General features: G+C 35.9%; 1 protein-coding gene across 1 annotated transcript in view; it reads left to right on the top strand.

Moving 5' to 3' along the window:
• The window catches only part of SIM1 (SIM bHLH transcription factor 1), a 75,027-nt gene that overhangs the window by 18,810 nt on the left and 35,481 nt on the right, over window positions 1-20,736 (top strand). The gene's annotated exons all lie outside the window — the stretch shown is intronic.

Below are 20,736 nucleotides of genomic sequence, written 5' to 3'. Positions count from 1 at the left end.
GAGAGAGAGAGAGAGAGAGAGAGAGAGAGAGAGAGAGAGAGAGAGAGGAGTGAGTTCTCCTTAAGGAGCCATTTATAGTTAACAAACAGGACATCTGTTTCACTTTTTCAAATCTGGGTTTGAAGTTCTTAATTTTAACCAGAGTCTCCAATCAAAGCTGAGAGTTCTGAGAGAGTGATTCTTACGCTGAACCACAAAGAAGGTTTAAATGACCAAAAGGGTCTGAATTTAACCCACAGAAGGAAAGGGGACTCAAGTTAATGCTGGAAATCTTGGCTAACACTCGGCTCTTAACTCTTCCCCTTGTACTTCTGGATTGCAAGGGTATAAGATCTGTGGGTATGGGATGCTACCTGCTGATACTTCAGGACCTGGGGCCAGTAGGGCCAGGTCTAATCTCCAGCAGGCTAGCTGAAGTTGCAATATTTGATTCATATTTTTCCCCCTGGAAATAATCATAGTTTCTGGTTGCCAGTATGCCAATGCATGCTAGGTCACATGGCCTGTTGTGTTCTTGGAGAAGAAGCACGTACTGTATGTTTGTGAGGGCTGGGCTGCCTGCTTCATTTTTAAGCCTTAGTGGAAAGTCCTTTTTATTTTGGTTTACCTTATTTTCTTGGAGGAAGAGGAGATGAAATGGGGAAATAGAAATGATTCTGATTTTAGAGTGTGGCAATAATTATCTACCATGCAAATGTTGACAGAACAGAGGCTTAGTAGAAATGGATTTTTCCATTGGAAGGAAGTGTTCTGTGGATTTCAATTGTATGAATAAGAATAAATTCATTTTACGTTATCTTAAATTATAAAAAAAATTTTAAATGTAGCAGTTGGCAATATTGTACCTGGCAATAGCACTATTAATTCTATGCCTTGTTTGATAAAAGAATATAACTTGATGGACTTGGGAAATGAATTTGGTTGAGATGAGGGGTCCGTGTCCAGGAAGGATGATGGGTGATTGTGAATCTCCTTTAGCTTTCTCCTTTTCTAGGAAGCAGAGTAAATGATGCTGTAATGGTAAGATTACTGTAGGTTTTAACAAAGACAAGAACACATCAGCAATGTTTTGGTTACTGTGCACCCCTGCAAAATATAACCATTTATTTTATGTTTGCTATTTTTGATATTATTAAAATAAACATGAGGGAAAATGGCAAAGTACATTTCATATAATAAACCACTTTTGGGAAGCAAAAGTATTAAAGGATGAAAAATGATGTCTGCTTACCATGAAAAGGAAGCTTACATACTTGAAGAAGGCACTTTGTATGTCTGAGACATCACCAATATTATATATATCCTGTTACTCTGTGGGTGCCTATGGTTAGTAATCATTTTTTATCAAACAGCAGGCTACATAGTCACATAGGCCCATATAAATGACCAGAATGCCAGTTAGATCTCCCAATGGGTAAACTTAATTTATGTTTAGAGTCATTTTGAAAAATTTTGTTTTGTTTTTCAGTGAATGCATACTTTCTTTTTCTGTTGATTCTGTCTTTTTTCACTTTGCATACTTCTTCACTGCCATAGAAATAGGGTAGAAACTGTAAGTTAAATAAAAGAGGCTTAATGACTGCAGAGAAATGATTTATTGAAAGAAAATAGTATGTCATTTTTTTTTCTGAATGTTTTATCCCTCCCAAATGAAAAGACATAGAAATACACAGAAGCCTGTATAAGTCTACATATAAAAGATGAATAGTTGAAATTGATTGCACCATTATGGGTTTATAACGCCCATTTCTTTGTACAGAAATCCTCAGGACAATTTTCATAACCACTAATGGGGAAACCACAGTAGATAAAATGTCATCAGGCAGCTCTGTGTGTGCTGACGGGATTTTCATAATGAACAGGTTGCAGTTTGTTTGATGTGTACATCACCCATCTGGTTGGAAGTTACTAATTTACATTGTCTTAGCAAATTAAATAGATGACTATTGATTCTCTATGGTAGCAGCAGACTAGAACTTACATTTGTTTTCTGTGCTGATTCTTTATGAAGCACTAGAATGATAAGTGAGTTCTTTCCAAACACACTACCTCCAACACTACATTTAAAACCACAATCCTCCAAATAATTTGACATGCCAGATGTATCCCAAATTTAAGCATTTGACAGCATATATTTTTAGAGCATTGCTATGAAACTGAAGGCTGCGTAATTTAACTAGGCATTGGCTAAATGAAGATGTCTCTTTGGTGAAGCCTATTTACCCCCAGTATATCAGAAAACTGAAAAAGCTCAGTTTTTCTAAATTTTCAGATCAACTGCCGTTTTCCTTTTAAGCTCATTACTGCCACCCCATTAATTAACATGTGCCTGGAAAATCTGTTTTAGTATGTTTAACAACTTCACCATAAATTGATCTATTTAAGACTATTGGCTTATTTAAATTAATTACCTTATCACTGTGGATAGGAAAACTGTATTATTTCAGAGGCAGGTGGCAAATGTTCTAGTGCTGTTATTGGTGCTGGTGTGGCTTCTGGGTGATTTGGAAAGGCTGAAAACTGGAGTATAAAGACATTGTGAATTAAAATCTTCTACTGGTATGTCTGAGTCCCTGAGGTTCCATGACGTTTGACTAGCTCTTCATTCCTTGTTCATGTTTTTCTGCAGCATGCCTATCATAATAGCTGTATGGGCAGCATTTCTAAGTTGTTCACATGTTTTGAAATGTGGTAAGCAGTGGTAAATGAATGCTTTGTGATACTTTTCAGAGAGGCCTTTGAATGAAGTTTGTAGCCATTAATCAATGAACTTTGGAAATACCATGAGTCAGGATGGAGAGTAGGAAGAAAATATTTTGGAAGAAAGTCCATTTTTTTTTAAAGCATTAAAGTGGTTTTCTTGAATTCATATTTTGAACTCATTCATTCATTCATTTATTTGAATTCATTCATTTTCTTTAATTCCTTTCATTGAGTCTGTTTAATTAGCAAGATTAATTATTCATACTCACGTCTGTTAGCTTCCTTTCACTCAGATAGGAAATATCTGGTCTTGAAATATATTGATAAAGGAAAAATGTGGAACACCTAATAAACCCTAAAATATGTTTTTGTAAAAAGAGAATAGAAGTAAAGGCTTTGATGTAATTATTATTTTTATACATTCAGATTGTTTTTTGCCCACTCAGAAATGATATAGTTTTTATGGGTAAGGTTGATCTTTGCTTCTCTAGTAAGCCCAAAAAGATGACGTGAATGGCTCCTGTTTTAAATATGTGTGTATGTATGTATGTATACACAAATATATGCTTGGAACAGTGTTTAATTTGGAACAAATATATATTTGTGTGCACAAATATATGCTGGGAACAGTGTTTAATTTGGAACAGTACAGCATTTAATTTATTAGAAATCCACTTTGCACAAATACGAATGCTTACAAAAATATACATGTAAGCATTTACTAATATCTGTCACCCACACTCACCTACTAATACTCATCTAGCACTCAGTAGGTATGGACTCTGAGTCAGAACTATCCTTAGAAGTCTCAGCGCAGGATCTTTTTGCAAAAATGCTTGCATTTTAAATTAGAATTCCAGTGAGAATTGTTGACAAAGCATTAATATTAAGAGTAGAAATTTTAAAAAAGGCATTTGATTTAGAGATTGATTTAGTAATTTCTGTCTCAAACATAGATTTAAATCTCTAAAACCTACTGGTACAATAAAAGATGTAACTGCTTCAGGGACAAATGCTATTCAGTGCCTTTCAGTGATTATCAAAGCACAGGACAGAGAAGTAGGTATACCTCAAAACCATTTTTTACTTTAACTTTTTTATTTCATTGTAATTAAAATGAAAAAAAGGAAACAAACCCATACAATTAATGCAGGGAACACGGTTTTTGTTCAACATCTCTGTGAATTTATTTTAAAAAAAAGAGGCTGAACAGGAAAAAAGAGAATCTCTTTCTTAAAACACAGATACTGGAATTCTTTTTGTTTGCATCACACTACTGTAGCCCTCATGATAAAAAAATGAATTTCATTGCTAACTTACTTTTCAACTAAAACTTTAACCTTTCTTCCACCTGAACTGCACACAATATGGCACCCAAATGGTTGATTTTTTTTGACATGTTAGGAAGCACAGACTTTTGGTATGCATTTGACTGAGACTATTTTCACGTGCATAGTTTCCATTTTATTATAAGGTAGTTTTAGCAAAACATTTTTAAATTGGATTTAGCCAGTAAAATATAATTCTTGATATTTAGTTTATTTTCAGCGTATATAAAATCTTTCACTTAAGAGATTTTTATCAAATGAAGCGTCTTTTGGATGTAAATATGAAAATAATTTACCTCTACCTCCCAACTCTCCAACCTGGGGAATAATTGTTGTATAGCAATAATTTTTTAACACTAAAAAGTAATCAGTATAGCAGTAATGTATACTCATAAATTGGATTGTCTTTAATTGTACATAATTTCTATTATGATAATATTGCTTATAAAAGTCCCAGTTGTCCTCTTCAAATAATCTTGTTCTATGTAACTCAGTGATTAAAAACACAAATTGGAAAGATCATCCGTATGAAAGATAACTTTTAACTATCACATTAAAATTCTTTATTACATGAAAACTAGATTTAACCTGTTGAAATTTCTTCTAAAATAATTGCATAAAATAACATGCATTCAGTTTAGCTCATACCATTTCTTACACTGAACACATTAAAAGTGATTGACATTTCATTTAAAAATAATTCATACTGAACTTTTGTAAAAAAATTACAATAGCCAAATATGATACACGTATGGGTAAGCATATAGGTATATACCCATATATGATGTGATATATGTATATATTTACATAGTCACATAGACATGTGAGAAAGTCTGTTTAAACAGAGAAGTAACTGTTGCCACTTGTTATTCTGTTTTTGCCACTCAGTGTTTTATTTTTTCTTTCTTTTTCTTTTTTATCATTTCAAAACATCAAGCACCAAAAGCCTAGTTTAGGAAAAACCCTAGGAGTATCTGTGCTCATGCTGGCTTAAATTACCTCTAAAGATTAAAGAAAAAACTAATACTTGCATCCTTGATTCCCTCCATCCCCATGTATGTGTAGGTCATATTGTTGGGGTTACCTGTCTTTTTTGTATTCTTTTGGGGATTGAAGAGAAGAGATGATAGGGTCTGATAGCCCTTGTAACCTCAAATCTAGGGGCTAGTAGGTGAGAAATTGCCCAGCTTGCTTCATGGGAGGTCAGCCTCCTTCTCTCTTCATAGCTACTGCCTGTCTACTGCCTCAGTGCCCTGCTTTCCTCCAATTTCCCCTCTGCTGTTGCTGTTGTACAGGGCTCCTAGTGGTTTTTCCTTGGCCATAGGCACTTCTATCTCACTTCCAAGAGCAGAGGCCCAGTTAGTGCTTGCTAAATTGGGGCTTGGTTGCCATCCATTTATTGCCCCTTAGCTTCACAAGCAAAAAGGAGTAAAAGATGCTTTTGCCTGACTTACATCTTAGGGTTGAAAGATGCTTCATCTAATTTGTTATTCTTTCTTCCAGCAGAATGTCATTTCAGAGAGATGAAAAGTCCAAGTGATAGGTTTACTTGAATGTGGTAGTTGACAGCTGACTTAGTCAACAGAAGTGTGTGAAAATACCAGAGTACATAATTTAAAATCTTCTCAGTTCTGTTCCTTTGTCTCATCACACACACACACACACACACGCACACACACACACACACACACACACACACACACACCATACCTTTATAAAACTGAGGAGCAATGGTGAAAGGCGACTATGGAGCTTAATTTTTTGCTTATAATCTCTGACTTTTCAAATCAGTATTTGTATCAGAAAACCATCTTCTCTGAGTGACAGGGCAACAGAGTCATGGTTTTGGATGTGTAGTGATATTTTCTGAGTTCTCCTTTCACCTACCCTATGGTCTCCTCTTCTCTTTTGTTTTCAAAGAAGAAGGTGTTCTACCTCCTTGTTGTGGCTGCTCCCTCCACTTGTGACCGGGATCCCATCCATCCCTTCCCATCTCTTTCGGGATGCTGATGGTTTCCTTTCCCTCTCACTTGTCTTTAGTCCCTCCCTTTCTTCTCCCTCTCTGCCTGACAACATATTAAGGTCTCCCCTATCCAAAATATAAAAGAAACAAAACCCAAACAAAAAATAATAAATTTCCTTGATCCTGCAACTTTCTTAAGCTTTCATTCTACTTCTCTCCCCTCATTACTACTAAACTTCTAGAAAGAGTAGTCTTGTACTTCCTGCCTTCACCTTATTACTCCTTCAGTCTCAGGGTTCATTTTTCCAAGGGGATAAGAAGCTAAGTGTATTCCAGGATAATTGGACCATTTTTGTTGTTCTTTTCTGGAGGAATAGAGAAGAAAAGATAAGGAGGAGTGGCAGTGCTTGACAATCCACCAGGTCTTTCTGGATTATTCATTGTCCTTTTCCTAGTCTCCAAATTTGGGTATCCCCTAAGCCTTTATTCTTAATTCTCTTTACTCCTCTCTTCTGTACTCACTCCTATGGTTTTAATTGTTATCACTAAGTAGAACATTCCAAAATCTATGTTTCCAGCCTTATTCTCCCCTGTGCCCTGGTCTCACAGCTCTAAGTGATTGTTGGGTATCTCTCCATGGCTGTTCAACCAGCACTTCAAGCTCAACATGTCTAAAACTGAAAATATCTACCACTACACTGCCCAAATATGCCCCCTTTTCCAACTTGTGGAATCCAACAGGATTATAGAATAATAGTATTTATAGATGAAAGAGATCATCTTATCCAATGTCCTCATTTTACAGAGGAAGGAACTGTGGCATTCAGAGGTTAAATAACTTGCCCAAAATTTTCATCCAGGTAGTAAATGGCATAGCAGGGTCTTGAGCACAGGTCTTTTGACTCTAAATCCAGTGCTATTTCTACTGTGCCATGATTCTTCTCTACTTAATTAGTGTGTTGTTGTTGTTTTTTTTTTTTTAACTGCAAGTAGGAACTATGTACATCTTACCTTCAACATTCTTTTGCCATCCATTTCTCATCAGTTAATGTACTTTGGAGGAATGAGGAGTTGAGTTGGCCTTTCTTTAATGAGTATCTCTAAATTCTCAAATGTCGAGAGTTAAAGAAAATTCTTATGCTTAACGTTCTCTTTGTGTGTGTGTGTGTGTGTGTGTGTGTGTGTGTGTATGTGTATGCGCTCACGCGCGTTTCAAGCTTTTAACTTTCATTACCGCCTTCCCTTCCCCCAACATTTAATCATTGGAGAGTCTGATTCGGTGGTAATTGTACTGACTTTGCCATTTGCTACCTGAGACTGTAATACTGAATAATACAATCCAACAAGCACTTACTAAAAGCTTCCTGTGTTTCAAGCCCTGTACTAGACATTGGGGACATAAGGAAAATATGAGAATAGTCCCTATCCTGAAGGAACCTACATTCTGCAGGGAGAGGGGAAAGACATGTAAATAGAAATATATGAATTTACACACACATATATGTATGTAAGTGTCTATCTAACTATCCATCTAATAATTTCAAAAGGGAGAGATTCAAGTGTATTGATTCCAGTTATTTTTTAATCCATTTTCCACTACTTTCCTTTTTCCTAACTGTTCTTTCCTCTGTCCAATAAAATTGGTAGAATCCTACACTATCAGAACTGAATGAACTTTTGAGGTCATATAATCCCTCCATTTCACAGATGAGGAAATTGAGGCCCAGAGAGTTTAGGTGACTTCTCTAAAATTAAAGGTTAGTAATTCACTTGCATCCATTTAGGAGACCCTTATTGCTAAGGTACCAAATAATAACATACATAGGACTTTAATGAGGCCTGTGATTTTTTTTCCCCCAAATTCTATCCCTAGCTTTTTGTAGGAAAAAAAAAATACTTGCCCATTTTCTTTCTAGTGAGGTCCTTTGGTAGAGGTGTGATTTCATGACTGTGGATACTCCCTCCATTGATATAATGCCATTTGGGCTGTCCATCTGTTCTCTCTCATTCTCACTTCATGACCAGCCCACCTTCTTTTCCAGTCACACATATTCTTGACAACATCTTTTACACCACTTCTTAAACATGTTGCGAGTGATAACTTGCTATGGCTTGAGTCTTTCTACTGCCCTTTGGGCCATTTGTAATTTTAATTCTTCAGAGATTATGGTATTCCATGCTTCCCATTCTTCTTGACACTCTGGGAGAATATTGTTTGTCAAGGAGATGGTTTTTGGATCCACAGGATGTCTGTTATCATAGAGAACATTGTACAAGTTTTCAAGTGCAGTCCAGTTCCATTTTTCTTTATTTGATTCATAGCCCAGCTCATTATCCATTTATACAATATATTTATTGCATATGTTACATATGCAATAAATATATTTACACAATAGTTAAAAGATACAGTTTTATTAATAGTCACAGAGAACAATTACTGAAGAACAGTTGTGTGTTGTGTGGTATAACAACCCCTTTGAAGGGCATCAGAAGAGGTAGAAGATAGGACCACTCCCATCAAGAGGGTTAGATCTAGTTAGAAAAGTAGAACATGCACTGTCCAAGTGCTTTAAAATACTCATCAGGTGAATTGATACAAACACTGAAAAATATCATCCAGAATGATATAGAATCATATCACAATTAAATAGAATGATACAGAATTCATGTAAAATGTCATACAGAATCATACAGAATATTATCACACAGAATCATATCAGTACTTAAATGGTGGGGACACAGAGAAAATGAATGTTTTAGAGTACTGTTGGATTGAAAATGTTAAAGGAAAACCAGGGCATGGATTAGAATAGAACACATGCAAGTCCCTTTTAGATTAAGTAGCTACTAAATCACAATTCATAATAATTTTAAAATTAGATTCAGAGGGTGCTGAATTTATAATACATGTTTTTGTCGCAACTTGTCTTTAGTTCTAACTTATCTACCAGTCCTGATCATGATATTTTTATTCTAAAAGGATATGGAATGATTTCTTCCCTGTCACACACACCCAAAGGCTTTTTATATTTACCTAGGTTACATGAGAAAATTATCAATACATTTCACTATACTTCAGAATTAGATGTGATTTTACAATGCATGTAAGTGGGGTTTATAGGGACACAAAAAAACATGTATCATATCCAGACTTTGTTCAAATGGTGACCCACTGTTATTATGTACAGAAGAATTATATGTTTAAAAAATTGTTTGTAGACATATTTAGAGCTGCAGCGGACCTCAAAGGCCATCTTGTTACCACCCTTTCATTTTACCAAAGAATAAATTGAAATTCAGGTTTAGTGACTTACCCAAGGTCACACAGGTCATAGGATAATAAATCTAGAAGAAAAGGAACTCAGAGGGCCAACTGACCTGAAAAGCAGTGCTTTTTCTACTATAAAATGCTATCTCCCTTTAACTTAGGTGTTTTATGTATAGGTTAACACTACTAAATTGAAGCAGAGGAATGTTAACATGTTTTCTATGTTTCAAAACTCCAGTACCTAAGAGTAAATACCACTTGTCTTTTTTTCTATAATTATGTTTCAGTTACAGAAATAGTTCTAGTATGATAATGTTTCTAAAAATAGAGTGTATTCCAGTAAAACCATTCTCTGTGAGAAATTTTATAACTTCGGATGGAATAAATAACATTCCCATATTACTTCTATCCAGGCACAGGGATGTCTTTCAGTTCATTATAATGGTATAAACTTAGATTTTAACTAAAGTGATATCAAATTTCACAAAAATTATGTCAATATTAACATTAATTTGTGTTTAACATTAATTTGTATTTGGGATCTTGGAGCAGAAAGATAGAGTTAAGTTAAGGAGAGGGGACCTGAAGTGCTATAGGTGGAAGGATGGGGGCCTTTTTTGTTTGTTTGCTTTGTTTACTGTTGTAGTTTTAAAGAGGTGGCATCTTAACAGACCTGTTCTAGGATGAGGGCAAGTTCTAGGTTCTGGAAAAAGTTGATGTTCTTTGCCAAACAGCAGTCATAGCAGCAGCAATAGCAACCTCTGAGACAAGGTATTTAGCAGGAGTCAGGTTCATCTTGTTCTTCCTAGGAGAATAAGAGTCTGTCTATGGTGCAGAGACCAACAACTCATCCTTTCTGTCTCTCCTCTTCACTCTCAAATTACCCTAAGAGTAGTAAATCAGGTTTCCTTTTGGTTGGGCGGGGCAGCCTAGTGTTATTCAAGGATTCATTTGCCTCCTCTCCCCAACTTTATTTGTTTGCTTATTTCTCTAATTCCTTCAATAAAACAAAAAGCTACTCAACTCACAATCAGAAAGAAAAGGCTCAGAATGCAAAGCTGTTGTAACACTTCAGTCTAGACTTTCACTTCACTTCCACTCCAGGGAAAAGTTTCAGTGAAAGTGTAATCAGCTAGCCAATGAATGGAAATGACTGATGACAGATGCTTCACTATTTTAATGGAGAGGAAGTGATAGAGAATATTGAGCCCATAAAGCAGAGTGGAAGCTGGGAATGTGGAGACAGACTTCAAAGGCTTCACAGATTTGCCCGGTTTGGGCACTGTTTATTTCTGTTTGAGTAGGAATTCAGCACAGAGCTCTGTACTAAGCAATGTTTGGAATGCAGTTGCAAATACAAGCAATTCTACTTCCACTGGTGTATGTATAACTTTTGTTTTTGTTTTTTAAACATGGCTGATGTACATAAAAGAGATTCACTTTTAGTGAATCTAGTAATTAACTTATTAGAGTATATGATAAGATCTAGAATTGGAAAGCCATGTAGTCCAATCTCCTTATTTTATAGATGATGAAATTGAGGTCCAGGGAGGTTAAGGTACTTGCCCTGGGTCACCAAGTAGAAGGTGTCAGAGGTGAGGTTTGGACCTGTATTCTTTGACTTCAGCACCAGTTCTCTCCTCTCTATTACTCTCTTTTCTATATAATGCATTTTAAATGTGTTTTTAAAATGTTCTTTAAAATGTTTTGGTGGTTTTCTTTGGTCTAAGCTTTTTATTTTTTTGATGGAGGGTCAGTGAGAGTAACTCTTGGTTGCTGGTACAGTGGATGGGAACTACAGGATATAAGGATTCTGATCAGCTTAAGGTGGAGATAAATTGAAAAGTACTTTTTGCTGTTTTGTGAAATTCAAAATCTGAGCTAATTCAAACTGGTAAAATGATGGATCAGAAAGTAACTAATAGTTCTGGGCCAGGTGCATCATGTAGTTTAATGCCCTTCAAAATCTGGAACCTCTACAATGCAGCTGAGGGCTCTTCTCAGTTTCTGTCTGCTCTGTCTTGTTTTTTTGCCCTGACTTAACCTAATGGTTCCCACAATCCCAATTACCAACTTAGGAAATTCTCTTCACATGGAAAACAATTTATAAACCCCCCCTACACAGTGTTTTGAAAAACCCATAAAAGTTAATGCAAAATAGTTGACACTGTAAAAGTTATGAAATTTATAGATTCATATACCTTTTTAGGTGGAAGGGACTTCAGAAATCTTCAGACTTCAGAGAGTCTGATATTTCTCAACTATCTAAACCACGGATCATTTTTTTAAAACTAGCTTTCAGAATTTTTACTACTCAAATATTCTTACTTCTGAAAATAATAAAAGCTGAAAAAGAAAACCTGACCTTCTTTCCTTTTTTGCCTTGCTGCCTGTCCTTCCATTTCCATGCATTTCATTTCTTCCTTCATTTCTTCCCTCTCACATATTCCTCAAATGCCTGGTTCTCATCCCTTAAAACATGGAGAACCAAGGTCACAGGATTTTAGGATTTAGAATTGGAAGGATTCTTAGAGGTGGTCTAGACCAGTCCATTCATTCTACCAGTAAAGAATTTGGAAACCCAAAGATAACCTTCCCCGTGGTCAAATACGTACTAAATAGCATAGATTTGAATGCAAGATCTCTGCTCTTTTTATGACAGTTAATCAGTGAGCATTTATCAAGCCCTTCCTATGTACCAGACACTATGATAGTCCCTGACCTCAAGTAGTTTATAGTCTATGAGGGGAGACAGCATGAATGAGTAGTATACAATCATTCAACATTCATTAAGCATCTATTCTACACAAAAGAAACTGCAGAGGGGTTTTGGAGGGCATAGAAGTTTGAGAAATTAGGTATTTTATTGTCCATGATACAGTTGGACTGGAGAAACATGACTTTTCTCCAACACCTTTATTTTAGAGATGAGGAAACCTAGACCCAAGAGAGGCTAAGTGACTTGTCCATAGCCATATAATTAGTTTGTGATAGAGCCAGATTTAAAAGGCAGGCACATTAGAAGATCCCTTAACCAAAAAGACAGTATTCCCCATCTTTGATGGAGGCTTTTTTATCCAAATAATTCATTGCTTCTTGTTCAAGTAATTCATTGTACCCAGGTCTTAGAGCCTTGTTAATATGGATTCTTGGTCAGGATATGGACCTAGATAGCCTCATGCTATTGAACTTGGGTGTTACTTGTTAAGACAAGTTTCAAACTATTTTATTCTTACATTCCCTTGCCACTTGTTATGTTTTTCTGTGACATAATTAACACTGTTTGGTTATGTCTTTGTAGAACAGCTTTTTCTGAAACTAATTTGATATTGAGATTTGAAATATTTTGACGGAACCCTTAAATGCACCTTTGAGGGGCTTAGGAAGCATGGGCTACTCCTGGGAAAAAGGAGAGACAGGGGTATTTTGGAGTAAAATCGAAAATGAGCCTATTTTCATGTTTAAAAGTGACCATGTATGTTAAGCATTTTTGACACATGATTTCATAGTTTATGTCTTGGGGGAGGGGAATATCACTAGCACTGATATTTTCTCACGCATCCCTTATTCACATTGTTGGCATCGTTGGAGTTCTGTGGAACATTCTGGGCAATACTATCCTAGGCTACTTGGTAACTACCACCCTTTCCTCTTCTGAAGATGCAGTTGAAGGTGCTGTCCCTGTTTTTTAATCCTAGACTTTGTCCTCAGAGTCTCTGTCATCCCTGCTTGTGTCATTCTTCTTCCTCCCTCTCTGATTTTGATAATTTGCCAACTATTGCGTTACTATAATGGCTAAAGTGAAGAAGCAAACATGAGGTTTGCTTGTTTTCCATTTCTGTTAATTAATTGATATTTGTGGCCTTTAATAATCTCAACAGATAACATTAAAAGGGCAATTTTCTTGCAGAATCTATGAAGTACAACAACAGCTTTTTAAAAAATTCTCATTTCTTGTAAACCACTAAGAGACCAACAGTGAGGAAACAAACAGAATTTATAATAGCTGTTGAAATCTTACTGCAGCCTGGGTAGAATGCAGTATTAATTTGTTTTACTGGATTTGGGTACTGCTGAACCCCTGCAGGGTTCAAAGGATGCTCTGGGGGTATGATGACTCAAAGCTACCCAGAGCATATGTCAGTCATCAAATTAGAACAGTTAAAGAAATAGCGGGGTACAGGGTAGTGCTGTTTTGTGAGGGCTATCTGAAAGCCAGGTAAAAATATCTAGAGAAACTACATGTTGTTTCATGGTAGAGTTCTCCTTGTCTAGACATCTCCTATTTAAATATGGACTCTATGTGCCTGATCTGTGGCAGAGCCTTCCGAGCTTGTATTGGTCTGATCAGCCACAGTCAGACACTCTGTACCTTGACCCCAACATCATGATGTCATTTTGGTTCTCCTTCAAGCACAAAGGACAGCAAACAAACCAAACCAGACCAATTTGAATAAGAAGGATCTTCTATATAAACTCTGGTATGGGAAGCATTTGCTTCAATCTGTGTTGCTTTATTTAGGAAATGATGTACAATATGTTAAAAATAGTTCTTTATAAACTATATACACCAATAGGACTTGGGGCTGATTCTGGGATCCATGCTTTAGATCTTCCACTCAGTGGCTGTGTTACTTTGGGTGGCTCACTTAGCTTTTTGTGGGTCTCAGTTACAGGGCTCGGCACATAGCAGCTGCTTAATAAATGCTTATTGATTGATCTCTAACATAAGAATATTGGAAATGAATGGTCTTTTCCCATGTCAAGTTATAGTATGGACAGGCAAAATATCTAAATTCTTAGACTGCTCTCCTCTCCAAAACCACTTTGCTCAAGAAGGAACAAGGAATGGAACACTGGATTTGGATCCAGAGAATGTGGGTTCAAATCTCAGGCTTTTCTTTTTTTTAAAACTGTGTAGCATTGGGAGAGTGATAGTTTTGTCATCTGTAGGACAAGGAGGTAGGGCCAGGCCACAGGTGAAATTAGGAGGTAGTTGAAGTTTGTCTTTATAGCCATTCTCTTTCCTTTTCAGCTGCCTTCTCCCCCTCTCTCTGGGGCCTATTCTTGCTATTATCTCAGATACCAAAGTCCCTCAGATGCTCATCACTTTCCCAAGTCAAAATATAATCTCAGGGAAAAAATTGAAAAATTCATTCAGTATAAGGCGATGAGGCATAATAGATAGAAGTCCCACCTTGGAAGCAAGAAGAACTGGTTTAAAGTTCCATATCAGTCTATAATGGCTATGTTACCCTGGGGAAGTCACTTAACTTAAGTGTCCCCAGCATCTCTCTAAGGTTATAACAATACAGTGAGTTCCATACCAATGAAATCATGGGTACAGACCAAGAAGAAAGAAAGGGAAAAAAAAAGGGAGAAAGAAAGGAAGGGAGAAAGAATTAAAGACAGAAATAAAGAAAAGGGAACAATGAAAGTGAGAAAAATGTATAAAGGGCTGATAAAGCTTAATATTTATGCTTCTCAGAAAACATTTTAATGTAAGACAAAGCCTTAAATTACAGAAATATATCATTATTGGGGGGAATTTTAGGTATCGCACTCGAGGACATTGTTTTTCAGTGGAGTTTTCCCAAATCCTTCAGATCTCACTGTATCCGTAATCAGTTACTCTACCTAAAAGTAATACTAACCCCATTAAATAGAATCTGTAAATCTTATGTGCTTTTGCATAGATCTCTAACAGTATGTACATAGATAATTTAAAAAGAGGTTTCTCATTTTTATGCAACCCAAAATTCCCCAGCAACCATTCATACCTTCCCTCCCCACCAAAGACATAACAAAAGCTGGTGTCCCAGGCCATTTTTTATAATTTGTGAACAGTGAGGCCCATAACAACAATGGCAGAATATGTGTTCAATTAAGTATTTTTATCCATGGAATGCATTTCAAATTTATTTTAGCAGTTTAAATAAAAGAGTTTAATGTATATTTAGTCAAGCATTACAGTAGTAAGGGCTTAAGCAGATTAGAAATAAATGAATCCAATTAAAGAACATGTCTTTGAGATTTGATGTGTCCTAGGTATGAATGAGCTGTTTGCATAGCAACAGTAAAGAAACCATTAATGATTAACTATCTGGAAGAAGCTTAATCAAGGATAAATGCTATAGAACATACCACAAAATGTTTAAGTTAAATAAATGGAGATTTGTGCATTTAAAAACATTGTTTGCATCAGTTAAAATTTTTGGTGTGCCTTTTTTTTTTTTTAATCTCTTGTAATGTCCATGGTATCATGTTCACTTTATTTATCATTAGATAATAGTTTCAGCCACTGTGCAATATTAGAGTGACTTCCTAGGGGCTGTGGTCATGTTCTGGTACATGTGTTGTAACAAGAACTGCATCGCAAAGACAACCCATAGTATTTATTATATAGGCTTTCTTGAAATGGAAATTTATTGCTATATATTTTGAATCCTCTGTTACGTTCTGCTGTGCACATGAAATGCTTTTTTCCCTTTTCTTATTTTGTATTTAAATTTTAGTAATAAAAAAGAAAAAAAAAGAAAAGCATTGCAACTCCAGAAGGAGGCGGAGAGCTAGGATCTAGTTTACATGTGCTACTAACTTGGGCCATATGAGACTGAGTAATCCCTTCACCTCTGTAGGCTTCAGTTTTTTCATCTGTATGTAAAATGAAAGGGTTGGCTTAAGATGGCCTCCAAGGTACTTTCTAGTGCTATCATTCTTTGATCTGCTGTAAAATGTAGAAGCAAACTTTTTTTTTTTTTGAAGCAAACCTTGACTGATTCAAGTGCCATTACCATGTTCTCCCCCTGTTTTTGTTTTCCTGGGATCATAGATTTGCTGGGCTGAAAGGGACCTCTGAATTAATTTAGTTCAACCCCTTTGTTTTACAGAGAAGAAAACCATGACATAAGGAAGGAAAATTAGAGATGAGAAAGGTGTGGCAAGATGGCAGCCTGTATGAAAAAGATTTGGATATTTCAATGGTCAGCATCTTTATCTTAGACTTCCTTGAGAGATACAGTGTCTGGGACTAGAGGCATGACAGTCTGGTTATACTCTGCCAACCCATATGTCTGGCATTGTGTTGAGTTCGGCATGCCAAATTTTAGGAAGGACATTGACAAACTGGCAAATTTCTAGAGTGGAGTTCCAGCATAGTGAAACTCCTGGAGAAACAATTTAAAGAATTGGTAATGTGTGGAGTAGAGAAGAGAAGATTAGGGGTTGGCAGGGTAAATGTTTCGCAGCTGTTTTGGGGGTGGGGGAGGGGATGATCTATGCATTACACACTTTTAATTTTAATCTGCATTATTATTAACATTTTTTCAATCACTTTTTTAAGCTTAGATATTCAACAAAATAATAAATCAAGCCCTAATTTGTAGTGTTTGCTGATTTCTGAGCTGTAAATACTCTCACTTAAAATTTTCCAACCACCTCTCCAGTTGGTATGGGCTGGCTCCAACACACCCCTGGGAGTTGAAGGTGGGGGATTTGGGGGAGTGGAAAGATAACAGTTTTTAAGTACTAGATCTGAGTTCAAATCTAGCCTCAGACACGTACTAGCTGTGTGACCTTGGGCAAGTCACTTAACTTTTGTCTGCTTCATTTTCCTCATCTGTCAAATGGGGATAATAATAGCACCTATTTCCCAGGATTGTCATGAGGATCAAATGAGATGGTAATTGTAAAGCACTTAGTACAGTGCCAGGCACATAGCATAGCTAATAGTAGATGCTATGCAAATGGTAGCTATTGATAATGATGATGATGATAATTTGTTCCACTTCACTTCCCAGGTAGAACCAGTAGAAATTTAAGAAGTAGATTCTGGCTTGATATAAGGAAAACAACTTCTTAACAATAAAAGATATAATAATGAAATGGAACCACTTAAAATGTAGTGGGCTCCCCCTTCAGTGGAGGACTGCAAGAAAATTTCCTCTTCGTGAAGCCATTGTAGAAGGGATTCATGTTCAGAGTTGTTAAACTAGATGACCTTTGAGGTATCTTTAAATTCTGAGAAACATGGATTCTGTAATTCTCTAAAGTGACTTTACTAAGGTATCCCACAAGTTGTAAGTAGCAAAGCCCTTATTAAAATCCAGGTTCTCTGATTGCAGACCCAGTGCTCTTTACACTGTATCATGATGATATTACTTTTTTTTGTCACCTTCCTAAATAGTGGCTGAGGTTTGGAGAAGGAGAGTGATCTGAAGTCTTGTAGGATTCAGAATTTTAATTTATGCAGTTGATGAACATTATAGAGTGTAAAATAGCATTTTATTTTTTATTTCTATAATTCCCAACCTTCAGCCCCCAAAGCAGTGAAACAGTCAAAAAATTAGGAACAGCAAGGTTTTGAGACAACAAATTGGGGGCTATAACTCATAGATAAGCAGAAGCTACCCATAAATAGGTATATGAGGTAGGTTCTGAGCATGAAAAAAATCATAGATGAGGTCCAAAGAAAACTGGGGTTGATTTAATTTAGATAATGGTAGATACATATTTTTAGTTGATAGATGATTGAACCATTTGCTAAAACCACAGGGCAAAATTTCGTTGCTTCTTTTCATTTGTAGGTAATAGTTTAAAATAGCAGTTTTCACCAAAGAGGGGCTTGGGGAACAATTGAAGTTCTTAAGTGTTTTTTCATGGAAACATTGACATTTTGCAGGCTGCTACTACAAGTAGGGAGGGTGGAAAATGGAATGCTGAACAAGAACAATTAGAGATATGTTAGTTTATGTTAGTATTATATGAATAATGATGTGGACTATTTGTGTCTGATTGCAGAGCCTTCTGAGATTTTATTGATCTGATCAACCACAGTTGGATACACTACTTTGACCCCAACATAGTGGTGTTATTTTGGACCTCTTTGAGAAAGGAGGACAACAACTAACCAACCATAGGAGTGATGATTGCCTTAACAGTCCCTGCAGCATTTGGGGGTCTAGCAAAAAGAGAACCTTCCCTAGAAGCATATGGAAGTATGTGTTTGGAGTATTTGACTAAAAAGGGATCCCTTACATTATTTTAGTAGGGATTCAGAATTTCAGTTTATAATTTGGAAGATAATTGAGTATAATGCATATAATTTGTCTGGATCTGGCATTAATGGTCAAATTGTTTTTCTCTCCCCCCCCAAAAAAAACTAAACACCTTTAGAGGAGGGTCTATGTGAAATGGTTTGGCCAAATAAATAAGCAGCGGAAGGAAAAATGAAATATCATGCTGATTGTGTCATGGTTTTGTAACTGTGGATTTTTATTTGCCTAGTGTCTAGGGTTGCTTACAGACACATGTTTGTGTTTAACTTAATGTAGTGTTTTGTTTTTTTTTTTAAATCAGTAAATTAACCATTTTAAAACTACATGATGCCAAATCATCAGTGTGTCTGAATTTTTTGTTTTTCTACTTAATTTTCTTTTGGTTATGGACTTTAGGTTTTTGATATATTATGTCAAGTAAGAATGATGTGTGGGAAGTTAATTTTTACCCACCAGTTTTCTTCCTTGAAGTCATTATCATAATTGTAAATAAGAAATGTTAGGGAACAGAGTGATGTAATTCCAAATAAATACACAAGGTAACTGAGAGTTTCCAGTATGCCATCATATTTAATAATTTATAATACAGTGAAACACACTAAACAATTCAGTTTTATTGACTGTAATTCAACATTATAACTATAACATTAACATATAGAATCTTAGGGTTCATCATTAGATAAAGAAAATATAGGATAGGGAACAGAATTCAACTCCAGAATATGCCTTGGAAGTGATGCTGTAATAAATTCCTGACATGAGTTTGCTCACTTAGTATTGGCCTATCATAAAAGAAAAAAAGAATACAGAAAAAATATTCTGTTTGTTTAAACTTTATGTCTTGGGCTTTTGCATAAGTGGTAGTTTATTGTGGAATAAAGATGATATCAAACATTTGAAAATATTTACTGCATACTTACTGTATTTGGTAAAGCATCTTATCAGATGATGTAGGGTAAGAAGGTAGGTATTAGGTATACTTAGATGAGTATCCAATTTAATTCTAGCAGGAAAAAAACCTCTATGTATATGTATATACATATACATACATACATATATATGTATATCTCCAGTGGAATAAGGAAGTACACAAAAAGTATAAAATAATTGATATAGACAGTAGGTTCTCCAAGATTTCAGAGGTGGGACAGATCACTGGTCTGGCCTTTCTATAAGAAGTCACAATAAAATAATACTTAAGACAGCATCATGACATGTATAAACTAGATTCTGTTTTAATAGCAGGAACTTAGCAAAAGGCCAAGGAACACTTGTCGGTTGCAAGAGATGTCCTGTTATCCATGTGGATATCCATGTTGTGGGGACAGTTGGCAGTTGGTCAATGTTCTTTAAAAGGTTTCTTAGTCTCTGGATTTAACTTTCAAAGTATTTGGTGAAGAACACCTTTAGATCGATTTTTTTTAGACATTGAAACAAAATCATCAGTTTTAGCCATATGATATCATTTACTTTTTTTTTTTAATTGCACTGGTGATTGTGATAGTAGCAGCTTCACAGTGGATCTGAGGTTGCATAAGAATGGAAGAAGATAGATGGATATCACAGAGTCAACGTTTATGTAAACCAAATTATATTTGGGAACTAGTAGAAGTGCCAAATCAAGTGATGAAAACCACAAGAAAGAAACATAAATCCACTTACTAGCATGAAACCATCGCATTTCCAAGGGTACCTTAGTGTAATTTCCCTGCATGACTCTTTAGTCTGTGAGGCCTTCACGGTAAGGAATCTTGCTTATCAGCCTGAAGGCTGGGCTCCACAGGAGACTGGAAATGTAGCACACAGTAAGTCTCTCTGCTGCAGAGGTTGGAACTGTGGACAGACAGTCATGGTGCCAAATTATAGGGAGGTCATGGACTTCGTGTAAAGCGACTATAGAATCCAATTAAAAAGTTTAGTATAGGCAGTCATTCCCACTTAATCCCATCACTGCTTAATGCAATACTCTGCTTATTTCAATCAACATCTTTTTGAGCCAAATCAGTTGTATGTCTTTGTTTCCACGTTTTTCAGAGTAATTTGATCACCTTCAGCTGCATAAAAAAATGGATAGCTCAATTGGGAAATCTGGCAACATCCATTAAGAATTATAATAAAACATAAAACTGGTAAAGAGGAGCTGAATTCTGCTAGACATTGTGCGAAGATATCAACAGAGAAGTAAAAGAAAAAGTTATCTAAAATGGTGATGAAAAACACTGGCTGATACAGAAGAAAGAAAAAGTTTCAAGAATCCTGGATAAGAGTGAACACAAAAAATTTAGATTGATATTTCAGGTGTCTGTTTTGAGGGAATAGAGGTAGTTCTTCATAGTGTTATGGGGTGCACAGTTCCAGACCCTTATTTAAAAACTGTGGGAGTGGTATTATTATCTTTTTTTTTTTTTTAGTGGTTGG

Source organism: Vombatus ursinus, unplaced genomic scaffold, assembly GCF_900497805.2.
Source record: "Vombatus ursinus unplaced genomic scaffold, bare-nosed wombat genome assembly UNPS02000582.1, whole genome shotgun sequence".
NCBI lineage: Eukaryota > Metazoa > Chordata > Mammalia > Diprotodontia > Vombatidae > Vombatus > Vombatus ursinus.
This window is presented reverse-complemented; position numbering and strand designations above follow the sequence as displayed.